The sequence below is a fragment of the Cebus imitator genome, unplaced genomic scaffold (assembly GCF_001604975.1).
Source record: "Cebus imitator isolate Cc_AM_T3 unplaced genomic scaffold, Cebus_imitator-1.0 Scaffold190, whole genome shotgun sequence".
Classification (NCBI taxonomy): Eukaryota; Metazoa; Chordata; class Mammalia; order Primates; family Cebidae; genus Cebus; species Cebus imitator.
Genome location: NW_016107505.1, coordinates 979,658 through 988,943, shown reverse-complemented (window position 1 = coordinate 988,943; position 9,286 = coordinate 979,658). Strand labels below are relative to the sequence as shown.

The window sequence follows — 9,286 nt, the reverse complement described above, 5'->3', positions numbered from 1 at the left end:
TCCACCTCCTGGGTTCAGGCAATTCTCCTGCCTCAGCCTCCTGAGTAGCTGGGATTACAGGCACGCACCACCATGCCCAGCTAATTTTTTGTATTTTTAGTAGAGACGGGGTGTCACCATGTTGACCAGGATGGTCTCGATCTCTTGACCTCGTGATCCACCCGCCTCGGCCTGCCTAAGTGCTGGGATTACAGGCTTGAGCCACCACGCCCGGCCTAAGAAATTACATTTTTACACGTAAATATAGAAATTGCATTTTTCTCAGTAAACAATAGAGTAGGCATGCCCCACAAATGTAGTGAATTGATTTTGACAAAGGCGCAACAAGGAGGATCGTCTCTTCGATGAATGGTACTAGAACAACTGGAAGTTCCTCCCTGGCTCTCTTTCTCCTTATCTCTTCCTCTGACTCTATTATGTGGGGACATAGAGAGAAGGCAGCCGTGTACAATCCAGAAAGAGTCTGCACCAGGAGCGGACCCTGCTGGACTTTGATTTGAACTTCCAGCCTCCAGAACTATGAGGAAATAAATTTCTGTTGATAAGCCACGCAGTCTGAACTATTTTGTGACGAGCTATAGTAATGATCCCGGACACAGAGTCTTCATCTGTGGTATTTAGTTATGGTCACACTCCGGCCAGGGCCTGGAAGCATACAGACACCCTAGTGGCAATCAGGACACCCAGTGTCCAGATCAGATCTTGGTGTCTAAGACCACTTCCTGACAAAAGAAACCCAGGGCAGACTGAAAGAGCCCCCAGTAGCTAAAACTGTAACAACTTGAGCAAGAAGCATGTGTGTACCTATGCAACAATCTTGCATGTTCTTCACATGTACCCCAAAACCTAAAATGCAATAAAAAAAAATAAATAAAACTTGAAAAAAAAAAAAAAGCAGCAGAAGAATTCCAAGTAGTTTATATGGATGGATTCTTCCCCTTTGAGGAAAAGCAGCCTAACTCCCCACCTCTTAAGTGTGGTGTATGAGTCTGTTCTCATGTTGCTGATAAAGACATAACCCGAGACTGGGTAATTTATAAAGAAAAAAGTGGTTTAACGGACCCACAGTTCCATGTGGCCGGGGAGGTCTCACAATCATGGCAGAAGGCAAAAAGCACATCTTACATGGCGCAGACAAGAGAAAGAGGACCGAAGAGAAGGGGTTTCCCCTTATAAAACCATCAGGTCTCATGAGACTTCTTTACTACCATGAGAACACTATGGAGGAAACCACCCCATGACTAAATGACCTCCCACCAGGTTCCTCCCACAACATGTGGGAATTATGGGAGCTAAAATTCAAGATGAGATTTGGGTGGGGACACAGACAAACCGTATCATGTGGGTTGTAAATAGGGACTTCTTTTTAAAGAATACTGTATAAAAAAGGGAGTAGGGAGTAACTTCAGAGTGGAGAACCCAGTCAGACACCTAAGTCAGGAGATCAAGGTGAATGTGGGTGGGAAGGGATGGTGACAGCATATGATATGAGAAGGGCACCTTTCCTCCATGGTCTTCCTCCCCAAAGCCCCAGTCTCACCATGACATAAACATCACATAAACCCAACATGAAGGGTGGCCCACAAATACCCGACTAGTGCTTCTCAAAACTTTCAAGATCACTGAAAACAAGGAAATCCTGAGAGCAGTCCTAGCATAGAGAAGCCAATGGAGACACAGCAATGAAACATAATGGGGGATCCTAGATGAGGTCTGGGCACATAAAAAGGAAATTGGGGGCTGGGATGTGGTGGCTCACGCCTGTAATCCCAGAACTTTGGGAGGCCAAGGTGGGCAGATCATGAGGTCAGGAGTTCAAGACCATCCTGGCTAACATGGTGAAACCCTGTTTCTATTAAAAACACAAAAAATTAGCCAGACATGGTGGTGTGCACCTGTAGTCTCAGCTACTTGGGAGGCTGAGGCAGGAGAATCACTTGAGCCTGGAAGATGGAGGCTGCAGTGAGCTGAGAGCTACCACTGCACTCCAGCCTCAGTGACAGAGTAAGACTCTGTCTCAAAAAAATATACACACACACACACCCCCCTCAAGGGTCAATACCATAAGGAGAATTAGGCAAGTACACAATCATAGCAGAATACTTTATCAATTTGTTCCAATAATTAAACAAGTTAAAAAGAAAATAAAGGGTTTAAAGACAATGGATAAATTTTACCTTGTGGACACAGACCTTTTCATCCAGTAACTGGAAAAAACACATTAAGATAGAGGAATCATCTGCAAGTGTCGGCCATACACTGATCCTCAAGGCAAGTTTCAATATATTTCAAATAATATAAATTACACAGAATATTCTGATAATAGTTTATGGTAGAAATTGACAATGAAATGAAGGACTTTCCAGAATCAAGAAACATAATTGTAAGAAACTGATAAAAAGAAAATATTGGATCTAAGATTTTGAACTGAACATTTAATGCTACATATAAAGTGAGTGAAATGCAGCTAAATCAGGGCCTAGAAAAATGTGCTACTTCAAAGGTATAAAAAAGGAAGGTTGAAAATTCATAAGCTAACTATACGTTTAGTTAAAAAGCAAAACATACCAAAAGTAGAAAAAATAATCAATGAAATAAAAATTACAAGACTCAGTAAAAAGTAGATTCTTTGAAAATATAAACTCGATAACCCCAAACAAGTCTGATGAATGAGACATGAGCAACAAATACCAGGAACAGAAGAGGAGGCATCACTACATATCCTACAGATATCAAAAATAGAGACTATTAACATTTTTATGCCAATAAAACTGATAATTTTGTTCAAATATATAAATTCTTAGAAAATGACAACTTCCATCTATTTTGTGTGTGTGAAGTTCTGAAAGCTTTTTTTTTTTTTTTTTTTAAACCGGTGAAACTCTTCCCCCAGAGAAAACTTCAGGCTCAAATATCTTCATCAGCAAATTATGTCAAAATTTAAATTAAAATTATTTTTCCAGAAACTAGGAAAGAGAACATGTGTGTAGATGTACATGTATGAGCATGTGTGTGTATGTGTGTGAAAGTGAGAGAGCACACACACACATTCTCAAACTGAGGCATAGCCTGGATCATGAAAACAGGTTTACATCATTCTCAGCAAACTAACACAGGAACAGAAAACCAAACACTGCATGTTCTCACCTATAAATGGGAGTTGAACAATGAGAACACATGGACACAGGGAAAGGAATATCACAGACTGGGGCCTGTGGGGGGTGTCGGGGGGAAAGGGGAGGCAGAGCATTAGGACAAATACCTAAGGCATACAGGGCTTAAAACCTAGATGACAGGTTGATGTGTGCAGCAAACCACTATGGCACATGTATACCTATGTAACAAACCTGCATATTCAGCAAATGTAACCCAGAACTTAAAGTAAAATTGTTTTAAAAGTTTAGTGTAAGAATTTGCATGTACAGTCCACTTGTGAAAACAAATGCAAAAAAAAATTTTTAATCCATAAGTGTAAGGTCTGTACATTAAATAGTTATCGTTCTATTAATGTCTTTTTTCATAGTGTGGTTATCAAAAGAGCTTTTTCTTATTTTTAGAACATAAACCCTGAAGCATTTAGGATAAAGTATGAGGTATAAATTTGTATAATGTGTACAAATCTTGAACAGATCAGGAAAAACATCCTAAGTGTAGAGAGACAGCAAATAAGGTAATCTTTTAACATTTGCTGATCCCAAGGATATATTCCTGCACCTGTACCCGAAGTGCAAAACCACATCAATTTTTTAATAGTTTACTAGTTTCCTTGGGCTAGCATGACAACATACCATGAACTAGGTACCTTAAAACAACAGAAGCCTACTGTCTCATGGTTCTGGAGCCTAGATGTCCAAAACCAGTGTTGGCAGGGTGGTGCTCTCTGAAACCCAGTGGCACCCTTCCTTGCTTCTTTCTAGCTTCTGTGGTTTGCTGGCAATCTGTCATTCTTTGGTTTGCTGCTATGTAATTCCATTGTCTGACTTTATTGTCACATTGCATTCTGTTTGTCTTCATGTGGCCATTTTTGTTGTTGTTGTTATGGAGTCTTGCTCTGTCACCCAGGCTGGAGTGCAGTGACTTGATCTCAGCTCACTGCAACCTCTGCCTCCCCAGTTCAAATGATTCTCCTGCCTCAGCCTCCCGAGTAGCTGGGATTACAGGCACCTGCCACCACACCCAGCAAATTTTTTTTATTTTTAGTAGAGACCAGGTTTCACCATGCTGGCCAGGCTAGTCTCAAACTCCAACCTCAGGTGATCCACCCACCTCGGCCTCCCGAAGTGCTGAGATTACAGGCAGGAGTTACCACACCCAGCCACAGGTGGCCTTTTTCGTATAAGGACACCATCATTAAGCTAGGGGACCCACCCACTCCAGTATAACCTCAACTTAACTAATTACATCTGCAACAACCTTATTTTGTTACCCTATAAAGGGGTTAGGACTTTACCAATTTTTTTTTTTTTAGGGTTGAGACACAATTTAACCCGTAACAGTAAATATCAATTTTTATTGATATAGAAATATATTCTCTCTATATACATTTATTTCACGGTCTAAACAAATGGTATAATTGGAGGAGGGGGATGAAAAGAGGTTGGCTAATGGATACCAAATTACACCTGGGGAAGGAATGGGTGCTGGTGTTCTGCAGCATTGTAGATTGAATATGGTTAATGGTACCTTACTGTGTTTTCTAAAAGCTAGAGGAGGGTTTTTGTAACTTTTAGGTTCAGGGGTACAGGTATATTGGTTCGTTATATAGGTAAAGTCGTGTCACAGGCATTTGGTGTATAGATTTTTTTCATCTACCAGTTACTAAGCACAGTACCTGACAGCTGTGTTTGCCTGACCCTCTCCCTCCTCCCATCCAAGGAGAAGATTCTGAATGTTCCCAACACAACAAAATGATACACGTATGAGGGGATGGATATGCGAACTACCCTGATCTGATGATACGTATACATGTACCAGAATACACCACTGGCATGAGTCAACTAAGAAGGAAAGTGTGATTTCTTTTTTTAAAGTCCCATCCTGGAATTATAGTATCAAAGATGTTTCTGCCCTAGGTCAGAGGGCAAGCTCACGAGAGCAGAGTGGGCCCGGGTCTCACGGTTCTCGGGAAGTACCCCCCACCTCGCCCCCGTCTCTCTGTGTTCTCCAGCTTCTCCCACGTTTGTGTCAATCGCTATGAAGAATCTAATCAGCACATTCCCACCCTCGAAGCTCCAAGGCCTCCATTCCTGGCGGGTGTGATTTTCCCGGCATTTGTGTGCGACCCCTCCCCCACCCGTCCCACCCATTCTTCCCACCGGTCTCAGTCAGTGGACAGGGCGTTCATCCGCCCCGCTAAGTGGAGAGACGGGAAACGCCGAGCAAACAGAATGGAGAGGCCCAGCCGTGGGGGATCCGGACCACGAAAGGAGGCAGGGCGGAAGGGGAAAAGAAAAGGAAGGCGCAGAGGAGCACAGGAAATCCGCAGACAAAAGAGACGCACAGCCCAGCACGACACGCTGACTCACCGCTCCCGCCTTCCTGGTCCTCAGTGATTGGCGGCCGCAGGAGGGAGGAAAAGATTCATGGTGCCATCTGATTGGCCGATGAATTGCTCGCTTCTGATTGGCTCAAGGGGGCTTTTGATGAACGCATCCGGAAAATATGTGAAATGAAACTGACACCGCCCAGTGGGGAGAGGCTGGTCTAGACCTTTGCTCCCAGTGTTCTGCAGAGCCGGGGTTGTTTCAGGCTGAGGTTTCCATTTAGGATTCCCAGGGTTGCCAGCTGCAAAGATGTTCCTCCAGTCTCTCCAAAATGGTTCATTTGGAGAATGGGGGTGGCTCTGTTCATAATTTAAATGCTTAATTCCTTCCTACATCCTAAACTCCTAGAAACGTGATGTGGCTCAACACCTTTCTGCATACGCCTAATTTATTCCATCTCAGTGACAATATTCCCCACATCTAATAATATGAAAATAAAATGTTGAAGATGTGACACAACATCTTTTTGACGTGACTAAACCTATAGTGCAAGAATATTTTTTTCTTTTTTTTTTTTTTAAGATAATGTCTCACCCTGTTGCCCTGGCTGGAGTGCAGAGAAGCGATTTCGGCTCACTGCAACCTCCACCTCCCAGGTTTAAGCAATTCTCTTGCCTCAGCCTCCCGAGTAGCTGGAATGACAGGCATGCACCACCACTCCCAGCTAATTTTTGCATTTTTAGTAGAGACAAGGTTTCACCATGTTGGCCAGGCTGGCCTCAAACTCGTGACCTCAAGTGATCCACCTGCCTCGGCCTCCCAAAGTGCTGGGATTAAAGGTATGTGCCACTGTGTCTAGCCTAAAAGAACTTAATGGATATCTGCTACCATCTTTATGCGTATGCAGAACAGGTGCTACGTTTTTCAGACACGAGGTCAATATTTCATCATTGGGCATGGTTTTCATTCTATTTCAGCTTCCCCACAATCATTACAGGCTTCTTCTGAGTTCATCCCAAACCTCAGAGTTCTAGGAGCTATCCTTTTACAATCACAATTTTACTTCCTCCTTATAAGAATCCTCAGTTCAGTGTTATGATGACGATGATCCTGGTTATGAAATACGGAGTGTAGAGAACATAATGAAAAATGTAAGGAATTACTGTAATCATAACACAAGTCTCTCTGGTCCAGAACCTAGATTGGGCCATTTCTTGCCTCTTTTGTGAAATGCCTTTTCACTGTTTTCCTTTTATTTCTATTGGTTGTTTTCTGTTTTTATTTGCATGAAGTACTTTACATATTCTGAAAGAGTGGCTTGGTCAGTTATGTATGATGCATATATTTTCATGTATCTCATCCCAGTTTGTGGTTTGTAGTTTTTTTAATAAGGACCATTCACGGAGGCTGGGCACGGTGGCTCATGCCTATAATCCCAGCACTTTGGGAGGCCGAGGCGGGCGGATCACCTGAGGCTGGGAGCTCAAGACCAGCCTGACCAACATGAAGAAACCACAGTCTCTACTAAAAATACAAAAAATTAGCCCAGCATGGTGGTGCATGACTATAATCCCAGCTACTCGGGAGGCTGAGGCAGGAGAATCACTTGAACCTGGCAGGCAGAGGTTGCAGTAAGCTGATATTTTGCCGTTGCACTCCAGCCTGGGTAAAAAGAGCGAAACTCCATCTCAAAAAAAAAAAAAAAAAAAAAAAAAAGGGACCATTCATGGGACAGTTTTTATTTAAAATGAAATCAAATTGATCAAAATTGTTTTATAAATTTGAGGTCTTGCTGACAAAAATCATTCCCTACTCCAACTCATGAAGATATCTAATATTGTCTTTTAAAATGTGATAGAGCTTTGCATTTCACACAGAAGTATTAAGTCACTGGTAATTACTTTTCTCTAAGGCAGGGAGAAGGGATCCATTTTTTTTCCATTTAAATACAAATGGAGCCAGCTCCATTTAATGAATAGTTCAACAACTCCACTGCCCAGCAATCTGTTATAAACCACCTTTTCATGTTTGCCTACATTTGTTTCTGCGTTCTGTGTTTTGTGTCACTGATTGATTTGTTCATCCATGTGCTAACAAGTCTTAATTATCATAGCTTTTTAATTAAATCTTTATAGGGTTGGTCCAGTTCAATCATCATTCCTACCTCCACCTACCTGTGTGCTTCGGGAGTCTCTTGGCTTGTACTGGTCCCTTCTGTTTTCCACATACATTTAGGAATTACATTTTGATATAAAAATTTCTATTGGGTTTTTATTGGCATTTCACTGAATATAAAGGTCTATTTGGGAGCATATTAAATCTTCATAATCATAATAATTCCTGTATAAGAATGTAAAGTTATCTTTCATTTTTAAGAATCTTTTATGTAAAACTATATATCACATTCAATAAAGTTTACATTCTCTTATAATAATTATTTCTAGTTTATATTTTTCTTGGAACTGCACATGGCATCCTTTAAAATTTAAATTTCAATTAGTTTTTTTTTAGAGAAATACAATCAGATATTTATGTTGATTTATATTCACCAAAGCTGCTTTGAATCCTAACAATTTATCAATAGAATTAAGGGGAGAGAGTTTGCAGGGATATTCAAATTATCTCAAATATGACAATTTTGCCTCTTTCAGATAGATCCCTTTTCTTGTCCCTATGACTTGGTATACTGTGTTGAAATTATAGTGGTGATGGAGGCCTTGTCTGTTCTGTGTCTTTCATCATTTTCCCATCCAGTATGAGATTTTTGGTTGCTTTTCCTTTTTTGGAACCCTTTACTGGGTGAAGGAAATTCCTTTATTTCCTAATTTACAAAGATACATCTAAAAGCATGACTACATGTAGACTCTTTTATATTTCCCCTCTTGCACCTATTAAGATGCCCCTATTTTTCTTTAATCTGTTCAATATGAGGAGTTATATTTATCAGTCATACCCAGAGCATACTCCCTCGTGACTAAAGCAGATACATGCGCATGGGAGTGAGTCGTCAGTCGTCATTAAAGATCTCCAGGTGATTCCAATAGGCAGTCAAGCCGGGACCCCTGGGTGGAGGATCTAGGAAATGCCTCTGCAAATTCTATCACCTGTTAAACATGCCTTTGGTTGCATTCATTCCACAAATATTTGTGGCTTCCCTCAGATTTGAAAGGATCCTTGCCAGGTGGTGATATAGACTAAACAGCGTATTCCCCTCATGGAGTTTATTGTACAGATGTTATCTGAAATTGAGGTTATCGGTGGAGAAGTTATTTCCTTCTGGCACTGCCCAAAATAATTGTTTTGGAGGTTCTTGCTTAGATGCCCCATGAGCTCCAACATCATAAACCGGGTCTGGACTGTCTTCTAATCAGCAGACCCTATTTAGTCCTGGGTGGAGAAAGACAACTGGGGCATGTGGGTAGAAACACCCAGGTGCATCAGTATTTCCCTTCCATGGCGAAGTTTATCAAGAACCCACCTTAGCCAATAGAGAGGGGAATCAGCTGGCTAATCATGGGGCAGGCACAGCCTTTTTCTTCCCACTTCCGGGCTTGCTTGCTTTAGACCAGCTGGGGAGCCCTGGTGTCAGCGTGGTGAGTTACCTTTCTGGCCGATTTGCGTCTTTGGATTTTAAAGTCTTTTTTATTACATTGTCACATCAGTTCTCTAGCTTTCTCTTTGGTTAGAAGCTGGAAATAATATGGTGGGCAATAAAATGACTGAAGTCACTAAAGGCAAGCCAAGCTGCTTTACCTTTTCCAAATTTACATGGGTGAACCTGTGTTGTCCTTTTTTTTTTTTTT

General features: G+C 41.5%; 1 protein-coding gene across 1 annotated transcript in view; it reads right to left on the bottom strand.

Annotated features, from left to right (window-relative positions):
- The window catches only part of NLRP4 (NLR family pyrin domain containing 4), a 28,368-nt gene extending 23,113 nt beyond the window's left edge, over positions 1-5,255 (bottom strand). The window contains exon 1 of the mRNA XM_017546617.2: positions 5,140-5,255. The gene's annotated coding sequence lies outside the window, so the exon portion shown is untranslated. The remainder of the gene's footprint in view (positions 1-5,139) is intronic.
- Positions 5,256-9,286: the final 4,031 nt, after the last annotated feature.